The sequence below is a fragment of the Cherax quadricarinatus genome, chromosome 63, assembly GCF_038502225.1.
Source record: "Cherax quadricarinatus isolate ZL_2023a chromosome 63, ASM3850222v1, whole genome shotgun sequence".
Classification (NCBI taxonomy): Eukaryota; Metazoa; Arthropoda; class Malacostraca; order Decapoda; family Parastacidae; genus Cherax; species Cherax quadricarinatus.
Window position 1 is genome coordinate 17,940,881 of NC_091354.1, and position 20,172 is coordinate 17,961,052.

A 20,172-nucleotide genomic window follows, 5' to 3' on the forward strand; every position below is an offset into this window, starting at 1 on the left:
AGTCTCAGTTGAAAACACATACCTATTCTCTGATCCTGGTGATCATTCCTTGATATAAACTTTGGTATTTCTTCTTCATCATTGTTGTTACATTTATGGCTTGGAGTGTCAATGATTGTGAATTTCTTCAAAAAACAGGCGGCGCTACTCACTTTTACCCACAAAAAACTGAGCCACAAGTTATAAGAGCAAGCAGAGGCGAAAGGTAAAGTTAGCCAGTGGATCAAGGAATACCTGAAATACGCAAGACAGAGTGACATTACGAGAGTGTCTACCTTGTCTAGGGTAAAAAGGTGTGTCCCCAAGGATCTGATGGGATCTTTTTCTATATGACGTTGCAGATGATTTCATACCATTCAGAAAAATACGATCACAAGAGGACAGTGAGGACCTCCAGAGAGATTTCAACAGGTTTCAGAAGAATACACGTAAGTGACTTTTTTTTTTAGTTCAATCTGAATAAGTGCAAGGTCATGAAGGAAAGACCGGGGATAAGTACCGGGAGGTGAGAGACTAAAGACATCGATGCTGGAAAAGACTCTAGGACTGAACATTACACGAAACATATTGCTGGATGTGGGAGTGGCGGAGGAAAGGTACATAGTTTTAAAAGTAGATGTGTTTGAGCTCAAGAGGACAGAAGTCACTAATGTTGGTTGATGAAACTTACGAGGCATGATTAGGAGCCAGGACTCAACCCCCTCTAAACAAAAACAGGTGAACACACACACACACACACACACACACACACACACACACACACACACACACACACACACACACACACACACACACACACACACACACACACACACACACACACACACACACACACAAATTACATCTTCAACATTAGGGTGGTAAAGAAGTGGCAAGAACTGAGTAATGACGACACTGGAAGAGACTCCACACACGAGTTCAGAAATAGACATGACATTGTTATTCCACGTCACTCAGTCGAAAGTTTAGGAACGGGACGAACAGCCACAGGTCCCTCCAGGCTTAAGTAAATATAGACTAGATTAACAGTACACTGCTGGTGTTCCCGCGGTGTAATACATGTATACCAGGGTAGTAGTACACTGCTGGTGTTCCCACGGTGTAATACCTGTATACCAGGACAGTAGCACACTGCTGGTGTTCCCACGGTGTAATACCTGTATACCAGGACAGTAGCACACTGCTGGTGTTCCCACGGTGTAATACCTGTATACCAGGACAGTAGCACACTGCTGGTGTTCCCACGGTGTAATACCTGTATACCAGGACAGTAGCACACTGCTGGTGTTCCCACGATGTAATACCTGTATACCAGGACAGTAGCACACTGCTGGTGTTCCCACGGTGTAATACCTGTATACCAGGACAGTAGCACACTGCTGGTATTCCCACGGTGTAATACATGTATACCAGGATAGTAGCACAATGCTGGTGTTCCTACGGTAGAAGTGGGTAAACCTCACACCTCGGTTGTGTCCAGTTTAAATTTGTTCCGTAAAACACTTTTAAGATGCGTCGAAAGATGATGACTGGCAAATAGATAATGCAAATAAAGAGGACGTAATGGAAATGGGAGAAAGTAAGTACATGTCAGGTGAAGAATAATACAAACATGTCGGCTAAAGGATAGTGAGTGTGTGGTGTAGTCTTGCAAACATCACGACAGAAAGAGGAATGTAGAAGAAATAATAGACAAAAGGCTATCATCAAATCACATCAGTAATGAGGGACTGATTATCTCAAGCTCTTCCTCATCTTTCACCGTTATTCTCTGTATTGGACTAAAGAAGGTATGAGCTAGCGAAACATTTCCACGATAAAGAGGCCAAAGTGTAGCACAAATATCTCATTCTTCAACTTGTCGGTTATTTAAACAATTTAAAACTCGGTCAAGTGCTATACTGGAAATCAATTCTCATTGTATGTTGAATAACACTGGAGTGATCAGTTGTGGTGCTCTGTCTTCATAAAAATACGTATGTATAAAAATAATGACAGAACTGATACATATATAGCTTCCAGAGTTGATATGAATTACGAGGAGAGACTACAATGGGCGAGTGCTGTATCTTCATAAAAATACTATTTTTTTTATTGACACATCGGCCGTTTCCCACCAAGGCAGGGTGGCCCGAAAAAGAAAAGCTTTCATCATCATCCTCTCCATCATTGTCTTGCCAGAGGCGCGCTTTCACTACAGTTATAAAGCTGCAACATTAACACCCCTCCTTCAGAGTGCAGACACTGTACTTCCCATCTCCAGGACTAAAGTACGGCCTGCCGGTTTCCCTGAATCCATAAATATTACCCTGCTCACACTGCAACAGCACGTCAAGTCCTAAAAATCATTTGTCAACATTCCCTCCTATCTAACATGCTCACGCACGCTTGCTGGAAGTCCAAGCCCCTCGCACACAAAACCTCCTTTACCCCCTCCCTCCAACCTTTCCTAGGGCGACCCCTACCCCCTCCACTACAAATTTATACACTCTCGAAGTCATTCAATTTTGTTCTGTCCTCTTACATGTCCAAACCACCTCAACAACCCCTCCTCAGCCCTCTAGATAATAGTTTTGGTAATCCCACACCTTCTCCTAATTTCCAAACTAAGAATTGTCTGCATTATATTCACACCACACATTTCCCTCAGACATAACATCTCCCTCAGACATAACATATCCACTGCCTCCAGCCTTCTCCTCGTTGCAACATTCACCGTCCACGTTTCACACTCATATAAGAGTTGGTATAGCTATACTCTCATACATTCCTCTTTTTGCTTTCATGGACAAAGTTCTTTGTCTCCACAGACTCCTAAGTGCACCACTCATCTTTTTCCCCTCGTCAGTTCTGTGATTCACTTCATCTTTCATAGACCCATCTGCTGACATGTCCACTCCTAAATATATGAATACAATCACCTCCTCCACACTCTCTCCCTCCAATCTGATATCCAATCTTTTATTACCTATTTTTTTTATCCTCATCACCTTACTCTTTCCTATATTCACTTTTAATTTTCTTCTTTTACATACCCTACCAAACTCATCCACCAACTTCTGCAACTTCTCTTCAGAATCTCACAAAAGCACAGTGTCATCAACAAAGAGCTACTGTGACAACTTCTTTATCTTATAACCCCACATCTCTCTCTTACTTGCTGCTTCTATTTTCCTTATATTCCACCTACCTTTTACTCTCACTGTAGCTACAACCAAAAACTTATCTGATATATTTGTGGCCCCTCTATGAATTTGTACATCCTGAAGTCTACTCAACAGTCTTTTATCTACCAGTACGTAGTCCAGAAAACTACTGTCGTTACGCCCTACATCATATTTTGTATACTTATTTATCCTCTTTTCCTTAAAGTGCGTATTACTTATAACCAAACCTCTTTCTATACAAAGTTCAATCAAAGGGCGCTATTATCATTTACACTTGACACCCCAAACTTACCTACCACACCCTTTCTAAATGTTTCTCATACTTTAGCATTTAGGTTCCCCTACCACAATTACTCTCTCACTTGGTTCAAAAGCTCCTACACACTCAACATCTCACAAAATCTCTCTCTCTCTCCCTTACCCACTTTTCGCATCTGACCCTTATTTTAATCCACATAATCCTCGAATTTATGCATTTGTATTCCCTCTTCTTCTTCCATAACTGATCCTTCAACATTATTGCTACCCCTTCTTTAGCTCTAACTTTCTCATAAAAATACATATGAATAAAAATAGAAAGCCGTGATATATATACCATATTTTCCGGCATATAAGGCGCGTTTTTTCCACAGAAAGATGTGGAAAAAATCACCCTTCGCCTTATATGCTTGATCAAGATCAAGGTCAAGGGTAGACTTTGGGTTACGCTTTAACAGCTGTTAACTAACGTTACATTACAACTGCTTGGAAACATCGTCTTATATGCGGGAAAATACGATATATAGCTCCTAGAGTTAAGAGTTATGAAGAGACACTACAGAGGAATGAATGCCTGGTTCTCTGTGTAATTTTGTAAAACTTTCAGTGGCCTTAATATAGTTTGTTAATAAAGTTACGCTGGTATATTAGAGGCTACAGAGACTGAGAACACTCTCAGTAGTAGATTGAAAGACAAGCGAAGATATAACAAGATGCAGTATTATATAAGGATGCGAGATAATAAATAAGGAAGATTTCTTAGCACCATCAAGCAAGAGAGTACAGGATGCCACATATGTAAACTTACAAGAAAATAAGGGGTGAAATTACACTTTAAAATATTGCTAAACAAATTGAGTGGTCTGCTGAATTGACACCCAAGAGGGAGTAGTATGTGCTCAACTTAAGTGTATGTCTGCTGGAATGACCTCCAAGACGGGGTGGTATGTGTTACAGTCAATGGAAATTTATTTTCTGACAAACTAATGAAAAGCCACATAAAAGAGAAGGCAGAAGAGACCAGATAAAATAATTGAAAGAGTGATGGAGGGAGGTAAAATGGCAAATGGTTACAAGTATATATATATATATATATATATATATATATATATATATATATATATATATATATAAGAACTTCAGAAATTTTTAATGGGGTCTTCACTGAGGTACTAGGGAAGATATCAGGTAGACGGGGAGAAAGGGGCGAGCAGCAGGTACAGGAGGAAATTAACACAACAGAGGAGGAAGTGAATGGGCTCCCAAGGAAATTAGATACGGCAAAATCAATGGGACTGGATGGGTATCACTCTTGGTCTTGGGCGGAGAGGAAGACTTGTGTGACCCTATAGCGAGGGTCAACAGCAAGGCAGTGTGAATAAAACATGTTACGCTGCTGGATTGCTCATAAAGGTACCATAAATATAAAAAACTAAGAACCAATATATAAACTATGTAGTCACGTGACTGACACATAACTGTCTAACACTGGTAACAGCCACGTAATATATAACATAACTACCTAACTCTGGTAATAATATTACCTAACACAACATAATCGCCTAACACTAACAACATAATCCCATAACATTGACAACATAATTACCTAACACTGACAACATAATTGCCTAACATAATCACCTAACACTAACAACATAATCACCTAACACATGATAACATAAGTTTGTGACACTGGTAACACTTCCACATTTCCTCCCCTGGCTTTCAGACGTTTGATTCGGAGGTAATAATTTACAAGGTGACCCACTCTGCCAGCCATGCTCATGGCAACTGGAAAAAAAAAGTACTTACGTATATAAACTCTTACTTTTTATTTTACTTTGTATTGCCAGGAAGCGGTGCAATATTGGTCTCTTTCTACCACCTATTACTTATTTGTTTTCACTGTTTTGTATTTGCGATTTTTATACGGAATGGGTTTTTCTTTTTTTACAAAAAACAATAAAGGCGATAATGTTTTGGTGTGAGAGGAGCAGACTGGGAAGCAGCGGGAAGAATGAGCAAGTATGGACGTTTGCTTGGCAGGACAAATTGCTATAGAAGTGTTTTGCCTGACGTGACGTTTAAAAGTAAAATTCTCACGTTTTGTGAGTCATAAGATGGATGTTTTATGTTTCCTACCCAGGAGACTTGTGTGAGGGGCGGTGTAAGGCAGCTGTGTATGAGGGGGGGGAGTCCCTTACAAGTGTAAGGGCTGGGGCTTGGATCCCAGGGGTACCCCTGCGTCCTACCTAATGAATGAACCTCCATTTGATACTCTCTTCCTTTGTGTGTGTGTGTGTGTGTATGTGTGTGTGTGTGTGTGTGTGTGTGTGTGTGTGTGTGTGTGTGTGTGTGTGTGTGTGTGTGTGTATGTGTGTACATATATGTGTTTGCATGTGTTTTTGTGTGCATGTGTATGTGTGTTACCATTTGTCCAAAGTACTTGTCACAAAGCACGGCCTGTTGTTTGTATGTGTGTGTGTGTGTGTGTGTGTGTGTGTACTCACCTAGTTGTACTCACCTAGTTGAGGTTGCAGGGGTCGAGTCCTAGCTCCTGGCCCCGCCTCTTCACTGGTCGCTACTAGATCACTCTCCCTGAACCGTGAGCTTTATCATACCTCTGCTTAAAGCTATGTATGGATTCTGCCTCCACTACATCGCTTCCCAAACTATTCCACTTCCTGACTACTCTGCTGCTCAAGAAATACTTCCTAACATCCCTGTGATTCATCTGTGTCTTCAACTTCCAACTGTGTCCCCTTGTTGCTGTGTCCCATCTCTGGAACATCCTGTCTTTGTGTGTGTGTGTGTTCTCACCTGATTGTACTCATCTAATTTTGGTTGCAGGAGTCAAGTCGTAGCTCCTGGCCCCGCCTCTTCACTGTCTCTATTAGGTCTACTCTCTCCCTGCTCCGTAATCTGTGTGTATGTGTGTGTGTTATTTCTGCGGGTGGTGTGGTTTGGTATTGTACTGCTGACGTAGAGAGTCAGGGAGGGAAGAAAGAGAGGAGGGAGGTAGGGAAGGAAGAGAGAAGGGAGGGGCAGAGGGAGGGAGAACTTCCGGCCTTCAGGTGGGCGGATGGAGACACCCCGCCCACGCCCACTACACCCACATGCATTTTACACATGCGCACTCTGCCTTACCACACAGCATGTATGCGCTTCATTGAGGAAGACTCCAGACACAGCTGTAATAATAGGACTGACGGGGCCCACGAGCCTATGAGGCAGGACCAGGAGCTAAGACTTGACCCCCTGCAAATACTGATACATGAACACACATTCTTTATGGTTATCCCACTCCTCTCCCATTCTCCCTCCATGACAGTCTTTATCTTTGATGCAGAACATTCTCCCTCTGTGTTGGTCTCTGTCTTTGGCAGACATAGAACCTCTATGTTAGTCTGTGTTTGTCTCATCACTTAGTGTAGGTGTACATTCATGTGTACGAGATACGCCAGTATTAAGATCTGGTGTACACACAAATACGCTCGCCCACACACACAAGGTAGGGGAAGCCTACAGGAGGTGTAAAAATAATGAGGAAGCATAATAAAAAGCGATACAAAAACAGTAGTGGGGCAGGTTATACGCAGAAATACACAGGTCTGTATGGTGTCTACGCAGTAACACGCCATGACACACTAGCGTAAGTGGTAGTGTCGATCACGTGACGCAGCAACGCCGTCTTTAAAGCATATATAATTCACAGTATTTTTGGCACTAACACACTAGGTGTGTGTGTGTGTGTGTGTGTGTGTGTGTGTGTGTGTGTGTGTGTGTGTGTGTGTGTGTGTGTGTGTGTGTGTGTGTGTGTGTAACTACCTACTTGTCATTTCGTGTTTGATTCTTGTATTCCGTTGTTGTTCTTGATTGTTTTTATCTTATCTTTCACATTTAGTTTGTTGTTCAACACACCAGACAGGACAGACTTACTCTCTTACTGTTTCTTTAACGAAAGTATCGTCTTAGTCTCCATTCCATTAGTGTAATTAATATTGTCTTGTTGGACTCTGGTAAGTTCTTGTTACACTTTGTGTTGCTTTCATATACTATTTGTATATATAACCAGAGTTTTTAAAGGGGTGGACGGGTAAGCCATTGGAAGGCCTCGGTCAGATGACCAAAAGCTCCAGTGTCAGGAAACACTTGTCCTGTTTCCTGACAAGCCTTACCTAACCATATATTAGTGTTTTTCACCACTGTTGAAACATTATTCATAGTTTTGTCAATATTAAGAACTTGAACTGTTTCATTTTAATTTTCATTTATTACAGAACTTTGTGTATATATATTTTATATCTCCTTTTTGTTAACGAGTAAGACACATGTGCAACAGATGGGCATCTTTATTGTTGACTGAAACGTTTCGCCTACACAGTAGGCTTTTTCAGTCAAATTTCAGAAGCAGCAGGCGAAGTGTCCAAGTGAAGATGATGTAATCAGTCCATCAACCTTGGGGGAATAGCTTTTGAGGTGGTCAGTCCCTCAGTCATGAAAAGTGTTCAGCTTCTGACTGTGGAGCTGAACACTTCTAGAGACTGAGGAACTGACCACCTCGAAAACTATTCCTCCAAGGTTGATGGACTGATGACATCATCTTTCCCACTACACCTGCTGCCTCTGCAAGTTGACTGAAGAAGACTACTATGTAAGCAACACGTTTCAATCAATAAAGATACCCAACTTTTGCACATGTGTTTTACTCTCTAACTTGTCACTAGTTTCTGTAAACAAATGGCTTAGATCAGTAACTTTCACAAGTCATACCTTGTACCCCAGTCTGCTTCATAACATTATCTCTTTGCATGGATAAAACACTTATGAAACACTTTCATATCTTGAATGTGTTGCACAAGTGTCTCATTCGTCAAGTTGTCTGTTTTCTAAACCACTAATATAATGTAATTATGATCTCTTTTACCGAGTGCGTCCACTTAATGTGTGTTTTGCTTCTCTGGTAAATTTTAGTCTTGTGTATGTGGCTTGTTGTTCTCTCCCACTGTAGTTGTTCCTGCTACTGTGTTCTCTCACTGTAGCTGTTCCTGTTCCTGTGTTCTCTCTCACTGTAGTTGTTCCTGTTCCTGTGTTCTCTCTCACTGTAGTTGTTCCTGTTCCTGTGTTCTCTCTCACTGTAGTTGTTCCTGTTCCTGTTTTCCCTCTCACTGTAGTTGTTACTGTTCCTGTGTTCTCTCTCACTGTAGTTGTTCCTGTTCCTGTGTTCTCTCTCACTGTAGTTGTTCCTGTTCCTGTTTTCCCTCTCACTGTAGTTGTTCCTGTTCCTGTGTTCTCTCTCACTGTAGTTGTTCCTGTTCCTGTGTTCTCTCACTGTAGCTGTTCCTGTTCCTGTGTTCTCTCTCACTGTAGTTGTTCCTGTTCCTGTGTTCTCTCTCACTGTAGTTGTTCCTGTTCCTGTGTTCTCTCTCACTGTGGTTGTTCCTGTTCCTGTGTTCTCTCTCACTGTAGCTGTTCCTGTGTTCTCTCTCACTGTAGCTGTTCCTGTTCCTGTGTTCTCTCTCACTGTAGTTGTTCCTGTTCCTGTGTTCTCTCTCACTGTGGTTGTTCCTGTTCCTGTGTTCTCTCTCACTGTAGCTGTTCCTGTTCCTGTGTTCTCTCTCACTGTAGCTGTTCCTGTTCCTGTGTTCTCTCTCACTGTAGTTGTTCCTGTTCCTGTGTTCTCTCTCACTGTAGTTGTTCCTGTTCCTGTGTTCTCTCTCACTGTAGTTGTTCCTGTTCCTGTGTTCTCTCTCACTGTAGTTGTTCCTGTTCCTGTGTTCTCTCTCACTGTAGCTGTTCCTGTTCCTGTGTTCTCTCTCACTGTAGCTGTTCCTGTTCCTGTGTTCTCTCTCACTGTTCCTGTTCCTCTCTCTCACTGTAGTTCTCTCTCACTGTTCCTGTTCCTGTGTTCTCTCTCACTGTAGTTGTTCCTGTTCCTGTGTTCTCTCTCACTGTAGTTGTTCCTGTTCCTGTGTTCTCTCTCACTGTAGTTGTTCCTGTTCCTGTGTTCTCTCTCACTGTGGTTGTTCCTGTTCCTGTGTTCTCTCTCACTGTAGTTGTTCCTGTTCCTGTGTTCTCTCTCACTGTAGTTGTTCCTGTTCCTGTGTTCTCTCTCACTGTAGTTGTTCCTGTTCCTGTGTTCTCTCTCACTGTAGTTGTTCCTGTTCCTGTGTTCTCTCTCACTGTAGTTGTTCCTGTTCCTGTGTTCTCTCTCACTGTAGTTGTTCCTGTTCCTGTGTTCTGATGCATAAAAAAAACATAACACCGACGAGTAAGATTGGCTATTTGGTTGTTTTATTCCTGTCTCATATGACAACTTTTTCTTTATAATTAAAACCACAAATTACAAGTATTTTGTTTTACCATGGTCACTTTTCAGCAATATATAGTTATTAAACAGTTCCTCATATATGTTGCCACATTCTTCTCTTACGTGTATTGTTAAATGTTTAGTTTTGTGCAATTGCAATTATAATTTTCTTCATTATTTTGTATTTTTACCATAAAACTTTCTAAAAAAAAATTTCATATCTTGTATCATTTGTTTTTATGGGATGATCTGAATATCCTAACTCCCATTAGTTTCCCCCCCCCCCAAAAAAAAAAAACATGAAATCTAATAAGGGGAGTTGTTAAACTCCATTTTTTTTGCATCAAAACTAGCAAATGAAGCTAAACGTAAATTATTAAAATTTATGCAGTGTAAGGGTTTAATTTACTCAACTAATCTAAGACTTTATAAAAGTATATTTCAGTTTTAATTGGGAGGGGAAGAGGCTCTCCAGGTGATGTATACTTATCGTAGGGGTTCGGTAGGAGATAAAGAGGGTTGAAGGTAGACACACTTGTTGGATGGTAACGATATGTATATTGTCAGACTGTGGTAAGGAAAGGATGGGCCCAGCCTGTCGTGCGTGTTACTGCCTGGATGTCTATACGCGGACTGAGAGCGAGGCAGCTCATCTCACTGCCTCAAGCTGTACCCCGTGACGTCATACCATCACAGGCCTAAGGGATCTTCTATATAAACACATGGATGGTACTATGATACTCAGCTAATCTATATAACACATATAAGGGGATCAGCAACTATGCTGACATACTTATGGTGACATGTTCGGTGTGATGTTAACTTCCAGAAACTGTTTATCTTTGCACCTGAAACTACACCATCTATACTCCATCTTCACCCTACTACATCACCATCCAAACCCTCCATCTCTAGGTTGGTCAGTTAGGTTTAAGGTCTGTTGACTACACGATAGATATTAAGGCTGTATGTAACTTGTTCACTGTTAGTCTAGAAAACCTTAATCCGTACACTAGGGTTGAAAATAAACTCTGTGTATATACACCGAGAAGCATACGGTGTATATATCCTGTTTTTTACCACCTCCATCCCGCTAAAAAAAATAGAAGAAGCTCGCTCTTTCCGGTCCAGTGTCTGAAAAATTGCAGCCGAGCACCAGGATATTGACTGGATACAACCTTATCCTGGCCGAGATGGTCTCTCCTGAGGGACCGGGGGGGGGGAGAAGTAGGGAGGGTCATATCTCACCTGTCTCCTGGGATATCTCTATATCCGGCTGGCATAGGAGAGATGCGGACCAGGTGACTAACACAGGACGAAGGTGTATGGTGGTAGAGGGAAGGACAGGGAAAAGTGATGGAGAAAGGAAGGAATTTTATAGAACTCTAAGAAGCGAGGTAAATATATTTTGTTTCCATTTTCCGTTTATTACCTGATGGGAAGAAAGTCTAGCTGTGTTTCTCTCTTACACAACACCACACTGAATGTGTTCCAAACTATTAGAGGATGAAATATGTCATCCTGAGAGCTGCCCCATTATAATAATAATAATAATAATAATACCTACCTACCTGGAGAAGAAGTACCCTTCACTAACATTAATACTAGTGAAACGTACTGAGAGGACTGATTACTTCATTATGTTCTGTATGGTTCTGCAAGACAAGTTCATATTACTCATTTTCTATCTTGTGTGTATAGTTCTTCAAGACTGAGCGACTGTTTTCCTTATTTTCTGTCTTCGTGTGTCATCTCTGTCTTGAACTGAGCCAACCCACTGATTGACTTCAAATAAAGATACCCAAGTGTTGCACATGTTTTCTGATTTCTCATCTTGTCGGTATTGTATACCAATACTGTAATGATACTGATGTTTTATTTCCTATAGCAAATCATAGTTTCAAACACACTTGATCTAGTATTTACTAGGTCTAGTATATACTAGTCCTGTATATATATATATATATATATATATATATATATATATATATATATATCTCAGGGAAACCTCAAGGTTCTCCCTGGAGCTGTTTGAATATTTTCTTCTAGCACCCCCCCTACACTACACTAGAGCTGGTGTTTAATATGTCTAGTAAATACTACTCCTAACTAGGTCTAGTATATATTAGTCCTTATATACTAGAGCTAGTATTTACTAGGTCTAGTATATACTAGTCCTTACATTTACTAGAACTAGTATTTACCGGGTTTACTATAGATTGTGCTCCATCTTCTCTCTCAAGTTGCTACCAGTGATTGTTTGTCTCTCATTTTAGACTTTAGACGAACATCTCTGTTGCTTAAGGATTTAAATCTCCAATAAGTAATTTTATTCATAGTCTCTTTACTGTTATAATTTTTTTTAATATTTAATTGAGTCCCTCGCTTGCTGAATGTTCCTCTCTCATGTAGTGTGTATCATCTGCAAGTTCTCTGATGGCCAAATATGTTCCTCAGAGTTTTGTAATGTTATCAAAGTTTTGTAATGGTTAAATATGTTCCTCAAAGTTTTATAATGGTTAAATATTTGCAATCGTGTCATTACGATTTCTTAAGTCAAGTCAAGTCAAGTAATGGTTAAATATGTTCCTCAAAGTTTTATAATGGTTAAATATGTTCCTCAAAGTTCTATAATGGTTAAATATGTTTCTCAAAAGTTCTATAATGGTTAAATATGTTCCTCAAAGTTCTATAATGGTTAAATATGTTCCTCAAAGTTCTATAATGGTTAAATATGTTCCTCAAAGTTCTATAATGGCTAAATATGTTCCTCAAAGTTCTATAATGGTTAAATATGTTTCTCAAAGTTCTATAATGGTTAAATATGTTCCTCAAAGTTTCATAATGGTTAAATATGTTCCTCAAAGTTCTATAATGGCTAAATATGTTCCTCAAAGTTCTATAATGGTTAAATATGTTTCTCAAAGTTCTATAATGGTTAAATATGTTCCTCAAAGTTCTATAATGGTTAAATATGTTCCTCAAAGTTCTATAATGGTTAAATATGTTTCTCAAAGTTCTATAATGGTTAAATATGTTCCTCAAAGTTCTATAATGGTTAAATATGTTTCTCAAAGTTCTATAATGGTTAAATATGTTCCTCAAAGTTCTATAATAGTTAAATATGTTCCTTAAATTCTATAATGGTTAAATATGTTTCTCAAAGCTCTGTAATGTTCTCAAAGTTCTGTAATGTTCTCCTTAAAGTTCTGTAATGTTCTCAAAGTTCTGTTATGTTCTCAGAGTTCTGTAATATTCCCCTTAAAGCTCTGTTATGTTCTCCTCAAAGCTCTGTAATGTTCTCAAAGTTCTGTTATGTTCTCCTCAAAGTTCTGTAATGTTCTCCTTAAAGTTCTGTTATGTTCTCCTCAAAGTTCTGTTATGTTCTCCTCAAAGTTCTGTTATGTTCTCCTCAAAGTTCTGTTATGTTCTCCTCAAAGTTCTGTTATGTTCTCCTCAAAGTTCTGTTATGTTCTCCTCAAAGTTCTGTTATGTTCTCCTCAAAGTTCTGTTATGTTCTCCTCAAAGTTCTGTAATGTTCTCCTCAAAGTTCTGTTATGTTCTCCTCAAAGTTCTGTTATGTTCTCCTCAAAGTTCTGTTATGTTCTCCTCAAAGTTCTGTTATGTTCTCCTCAAAGTTCTGTTATGTTCTCCTCAAAGTTCTGTAATGTTCTCCTCAAAGTTCTGTTATGTTCTCCTCAAAGTTCTGTTATGTTCTCCTCAAAGTTCTGTTATGTTCTCCTCAAAGTTCTGTTATGTTCTCCTCAAAGTTCTGTTATGTTCTCCTCAAAGTTCTGTTATGTTCTCCTCAAAGTTCTGTTATGTTCTCCTCAAAGTTCTGTTATGTTCTCCTCAAAGTTCTGTTATGTTCTCCTCAAAGTTCTGTTATGTTCTCCTCAAAGTTCTGTTATGTTCTCCTCAAAGTTCTGTTATGTTCTCCTCAAAGTTCTGTTATGTTCTCCTCAAAGTTCTGTTATGTTCTCCTCAAAGTTCTGTTATGTTCTCCTCAAAGTTCTGTTATGTTCTCCTCAAAGTTCTGTTATGTTCTCCTCAAAGTTCTGTTATGTTCTCCTCAAAGTTCTGTTATGTTCTCCTCAAAGTTCTGTTATGTTCTCCTCAAAGTTCTGTTATGTTCTCCTCAAAGTTCTGTTATGTTCTCCTCAAAGTTCTGTTATGTTCTCCTCAAAGTTCTGTTATGTTCTCCTCAAAGTTCTGTTATGTTCTCCTCAAAGTTCTGTTATGTTCTCCTCAAAGTTCTGTTATGTTCTCCTCAAAGTTCTGTTATGTTCTCCTCAAAGTTCTGTTATGTTCTCCTCAAAGTTCTGTTATGTTCTCCTCAAAGTTCTGTTATGTTCTCCTCAAAGTTCTGTTATGTTCTCCTCAAAGTTCTGTTATGTTCTCCTCAAAGTTCTGTTATGTTCTCCTCAAAGTTCTGTTATGTTCTCCTCAAAGTTCTGTTATGTTCTCCTCAAAGTTCTGTTATGTTCTCCTCAAAGTTCTGTTATGTTCTCCTCAAAGTTCTGTTATGTTCTCCTCAAAGTTCTGTTATGTTCTCCTCAAAGTTCTGTTATGTTCTCCTCAAAGTTCTGTTATGTTCTCCTCAAAGTTCTGTTATGTTCTCCTCAAAGTTCTGTTATGTTCTCCTCAAAGTTCTGTTATGTTCTCCTCAAAGTTCTGTTATGTTCTCCTCAAAGTTCTGTTATGTTCTCCTCAAAGTTCTGTTATGTTCTCCTCAAAGTTCTGTTATGTTCTCCTCAAAGTTCTGTTATGTTCTCCTCAAAGTTCTGTTATGTTCTCCTCAAAGTTCTGTTATGTTCTCCTCAAAGTTCTGTTATGTTCTCCTCAAAGTTCTGTTATGTTCTCCTCAAAGTTCTGTTATGTTCTCCTCAAAGTTCTGTTATGTTCTCCTCAAAGTTCTGTTATGTTCTCCTCAAAGTTCTGTTATGTTCTCCTCAAAGTTCTGTTATGTTCTCCTCAAAGTTCTGTTATGTTCTCCTCAAAGTTCTGTTATGTTCTCCTCAAAGTTCTGTTATGTTCTCCTCAAAGTTCTGTTATGTTCTCCTCAAAGTTCTGTTATGTTCTCCTCAAAGTTCTGTTATGTTCTCCTCAAAGTTCTGTTATGTTCTCCTCAAAGTTCTGTTATGTTCTCCTCAAAGTTCTGTTATGTTCTCCTCAAAGTTCTGTTATGTTCTCCTCAAAGTTCTGTTATGTTCTCCTCAAAGTTCTGTTATGTTCTCCTCAAAGTTCTGTTATGTTCTCCTCAAAGTTCTGTTATGTTCTCCTCAAAGTTCTGTTATGTTCTCCTCAAAGTTCTGTTATGTTCTCCTCAAAGTTCTGTTATGTTCTCCTCAAAGTTCTGTTATGTTCTCCTCAAAGTTCTGTTATGTTCTCCTCAAAGTTCTGTTATGTTCTCCTCAAAGTTCTGTTATGTTCTCCTCAAAGTTCTGTTATGTTCTCCTCAAAGTTCTGTTATGTTCTCCTCAAAGTTCTGTTATGTTCTCCTCAAAGTTCTGTTATGTTCTCCTCAAAGTTCTGTTATGTTCTCCTCAAAGTTCTGTTATGTTCTCCTCAAAGTTCTGTTATGTTCTCCTCAAAGTTCTGTTATGTTCTCCTCAAAGTTCTGTTATGTTCTCCTCAAAGTTCTGTTATGTTCTCCTCAAAGTTCTGTTATGTTCTCCTCAAAGTTCTGTTATGTTCTCCTCAAAGTTCTGTTATGTTCTCCTCAAAGTTCTGTTATGTTCTCCTCAAAGTTCTGTTATGTTCTCCTCAAAGTTCTGTTATGTTCTCCTCAAAGTTCTGTTATGTTCTCCTCAAAGTTCTGTTATGTTCTCCTCAAAGTTCTGTTATGTTCTCCTCAAAGTTCTGTTATGTTCTCCTCAAAGTTCTGTTATGTTCTCCTCAAAGTTCTGTTATGTTCTCCTCAAAGTTCTGTTATGTTCTCCTCAAAGTTCTGTTATGTTCTCCTCAAAGTTCTGTAATGGTTAAATCAGTTCCTCAACCCATTAGCTATTTACTGATGGGTGATCAGCGCCAGCAGTAAATTTAGGCACACATCTCTTCTCGCCCGAGGATCGAACCTGGGTTGTTTGGGTGATTCTGTGAGTTGCTCTTGACCCAGGTAATACACTTAGTTTGACCTGCTCTCCCCTCTGCCACTCTTCGTTACTTTTCATTTGTTGGGGGGTGAGGGAGGGTTCAATGAAGGAGTATAGGCAGGTATGACGTGGGGTGAGGGAGTATAGGCAGGTATGACGTGGGGTGAGGGAGTATAGGCAGGTATGACGTGGGGTGAGGGAGTATAGGCAGGTATGACGTGGGGTGAGGGAGTATAGGCAGGTATGACGTGGGGTGAGGGAGTATAGGCAGGTATGACGTGTACTTGACAGTTACTTATCAAGTATACGATTATTTTTTGCGGCAAGTGTGAAGGGGGTAAGGAAGGAGAGGATGCACTAGTGGCAGATGTTGGAGTGACGAAGAAGGGAGAAGAGGTGAGAATATTGGGGTAACGAAGGAGGGGGAAGGGGTGAGAGTGTTGGGGTGATTTTGGAATGTGAAGGAGGAGGAGGGGGTACTTTTTTTTAATAAAACAAAGTTGGATACAACAGCAGTGTGCTGCTAAAATAATTTATGTAATAGTTACATAATTGGGGCAAAAGCTAGTTATGTTTCCCTTATATATTCCACCACGAAGGATGAGCTTCTTACATCAAGTAATGAAAGCTGTCAGCTTGAGCTGGGAGGCTTCAATAGGGCCATGAGGATATCGTCAAGTATTCCATTAAAGGTACAACAGCTGAGGCAGCTTCAGAGGTTACGTTCCAGCAGAGCTGAGTTAGTTGCTTGGCAATTATTATCTCTCAGGATGACCTAACCCCGTCGCCCCGTGGCCTGGTGGCAAAAGCTCTCACTTCACACGGTGAGTGTCCGGGTTCGATTCCCGGCGAGAGTAGAAACATTGGGCGTGTTTCCATGCACCGGTTATTTATGTTCCCCATCAGTAAAATGGGTACCTGGGTGTTAGTCTACTGGTGTTCGGTCGCATCCTGGGAAAAACTGACTTAATTTGCTGGAAATGCTCTGCATACCAAGCGGGGCTCTGTATAGTAGTATGTCATTGATGTCAGCTAGAACTGTATACCTTTACATGTACTTGTAGAAATAAAGATGTCATTATTATATTATTATTATCCTACACTCAGGATAGCCTATCCCACACGCATCATTATTAGAGAGAGAGACAAGAAAATTATAGTGTAATAATGTTGGTAGAATTACTGATAATGTGTTAGGTAAAAGGATACAAGTGCAACTAATGTGCCATTGTAATGTTGCAACGTTTCGCGAAACGTTGCCACAATAAAATGACACATTAGTTGCACTTGTGTCCTTTTACCTAACAACAAAATTATAAAATGAGATAAAATAATTACTGTACCACATTTACATTCTAATAAATACATACATGGAAATGCAGAGTGTAAATTCATTGTTGCAACAGCCATCATGGAACAAACTGCTTCACATACATCAAGAAACATCATCTAAATTTAAACTGTCCCTCAAGATTAGTTGGGTGGGACACAAGCATCGCTTATTTACATTATCAGTGGGAGGCTTGATATGTAAACTTATCTAAAATATATTTAGTTGGATTAGGCTAAATGAAATTGCGCTTGTTATAATAAGGTTAGGTAAGTTTTCTAAGGTACTTTTGGTACAAAGTTATTAATTTTTACATTAACATAAATGAAAAGATATATCTTAAAAAAATATGAGAGAAAATTTTAGAAAGGACTTAATTTTAAATGAGTTCTAGCTAATTGACCAGTTTTACCTATTCGGCACGACATATGCATGATTTTTTAATTGTTTAGTTATCAAGCAACGTATAAGAGAGGTACACAGAAGTTAGTGATGTTTTGACTGAGATCAGTGCTTCCCTCTCCTTCCTTGGATCAAACCTGATTATCTCCCATTCTCAAAGAGCTGTATGACCCTACGGGTTTAATATTTCCCATAATAATAATAATTATAATATAACTCTTTTTATAATAAGGACCAAAAAATATGAGAATGCCATAGTTAAAAATTTGAAATCGTTGTGTTTCGAGGAATATCTGGAGAATAACTTAGTGATAGGCTTCAAACTTTCAGCTGTAGGTTTTTCGGGGCTACAAAGACTATTCTTGCTTGGGAGAAGTAAGGAAAGTGGGGTTCATCTTAGGTGTTGTCAGTAAGTGGATGGTGGTGGTTCAAGTGGTGATGCAAATGGTTGTGTGATTGTACTGGGTGATTGTAGAAGTGAGGGTTGTCGGTGGTTGTGAGTGGTGGTAGCGATGGTTGTGATGATGGTGGAGGTGTTAGTGGTTATGGCGATGGTGAGGGTGGTGATGCTGGTGGTGGTCGTAAGGATGGTGGTTGTGAGGATGGTGGTGGTGGTCGTTAAGATGATGGTGGTGGTTTTGAGTATGGTGGTGGTGGTCGTGAGGATGGTAGTAGTGGTGATGGTGGAGTATACTTGCCTAAAGAGGAACTGGCCATGCCTGCCATCCACCACCAACACCAACACCAAACACCACCAACCACCACTACCACCATCACCACCGACCACCACCACTCCTTCCATCACCACCATCACCAAACACCACCAACCACCATCACCACCAAACACCACCACTACCACCACCACTACCACCACCACCTACCACCACCACCACAACGTCGTGTTGATGTGTGGTTGCTGTGACCCACATAAAGCAGGTGTTGCTGTAGCCCATATAAAGCAGGTATTTCTGTGGCCCATATAAAGCAGGTGTTTCTGTGGCCCACATAAAGCAGGTGTTTATGTGGCCCACACCCCTCAAGGAAGGTTCCTTGATGTTGGTGTGGGGCTCTTGATTTAGGGAATTGGATCTGTGCTCCAGTTCCCCAAATTAAGCCTGAATGCCTTCCACATCCCCCCCCCCAGGCGCTGTATAATACTCCGGGTTTAGCGCTTTCCCCTTGATTGTAATAATAATAATATGTGGCCCACATAAAGCAGGTGCTTCTGTGGAGCACATAAAGCAGGTGTTGTTGTGGCCTACATAAAGCAGGTGTTGCTGGGGCCCAAATAAATCAGGTGTTGCTGTGGCCCACATAAAGCAGGTGTTGCTGTGGCCCACATAAAGCAAGTGTTGCTGTGGCCCACATAAAGTAGGTGTTGCTGTGGCCCACAAAGCAGGTGTTGATGGGGCCCAAATAAAGCAGGTGTTGCTGTGGCCCACATAAAGCAGGTGTTGCTGTGGGCCACATAAAGTAGGTGTTGCTGTGGCCCACATAAAGCAGGTGTTGCTGGGGCCCAAATAAAGCAGGTGTTGCTGTGGCCCACATAAAGCAGGTGTTGCTGTGGCCCACATAAAGCAGGTGTTGCTGTGGCCCACATAAAGTAGGTGTTGCTGTGGCCCACATAAAGCAGGTGTTGCTGTGGCCCACATAAAGCAGGTGTTGCTGTGGCCCACATAAAGCAGGTGTTGCTGTGGCCCACATAAAGTAGGTGTTGCTGTGGCCCACATAAAGCAGGTGTTGCTGGGGCCCAAATAAAGCAGGTGTTGCTGTGGCCCACATAAAGCAGGTGTTGCTGTGGCCCACATAAAGTGGGTGTTGCTGTGGCCCACATAAAGCAGGTGTTGCTGTGGCCCACATAAAGTAGGTGTTGCTGTGGCCCACATAAAGCAGGTGTTGCTGTGGCCCACATAAAGCAGGTGTTGCTGTGGCCCACATAAAGCAGGTGTTGCTGTGGCCCACATAAAGCAGGTGTTGCTGTGGCCCACATAAAGTAGGTGTTGCTGTGGCCCACATAAAGCAGGTGTTGCTGGGGCCCAAATAAAGCAGGTGTTGCTGTGGCCCACATAAAGCAGGTGTTGCTGTGGCCCACATAAAGTGGGTGTTGCTGTGGCCCACATAAAGCAGGTGTTGCTGTGGCCCACATAAAGTAGGTGTTGCTGTGGCCCACATAAAGCAGGTGTTGCTGTGGCCCACATAAAGCAGGTGTTGCTGTGGCCCACATAAAGCAGGTGTTGCTGTGGCCCACATAAAGCAGGTGTTGCTGTGGCCCACATAAAGCAGGTGTTGCTGTGGCCCACATAAAGTAGGTGTTGCTGTGGCCCACATAAAGCAGGTGTTGCTGGGGCCCAAATAAAGCAGGTGTTGCTGTGGCCCACATAAAGCAGGTGTTGCTGTGGCCCACATAAAGTAGGTGTTGCTGTGGCCCACATAAAGCAGGTGTTGCTGGGGCCCAAATAAAGCAGGTGTTGCTGTGGCCCACATAAAGCAGGTGTTGCTGTGGCCCACATAAAGTAGGTGTTGCTGTGGCCCACATAAATATTATAATTATTATAAAGCTGGTATTGTTGTGGCCCACATTAAGGTGCTGCTGTGGCCCACATTAAGGTG

At 40.8% G+C, this 20,172-nt stretch overlaps 1 protein-coding gene across 4 annotated transcripts in view; it reads left to right on the forward strand.

Annotated features, from left to right (window-relative positions):
* Nucleotides 1–20,172, forward strand: part of LOC128698195 (proton channel OtopLc) — a 1,090,877-nt gene that overhangs the window by 307,467 nt on the left and 763,238 nt on the right. The window lies entirely within an intron of this gene.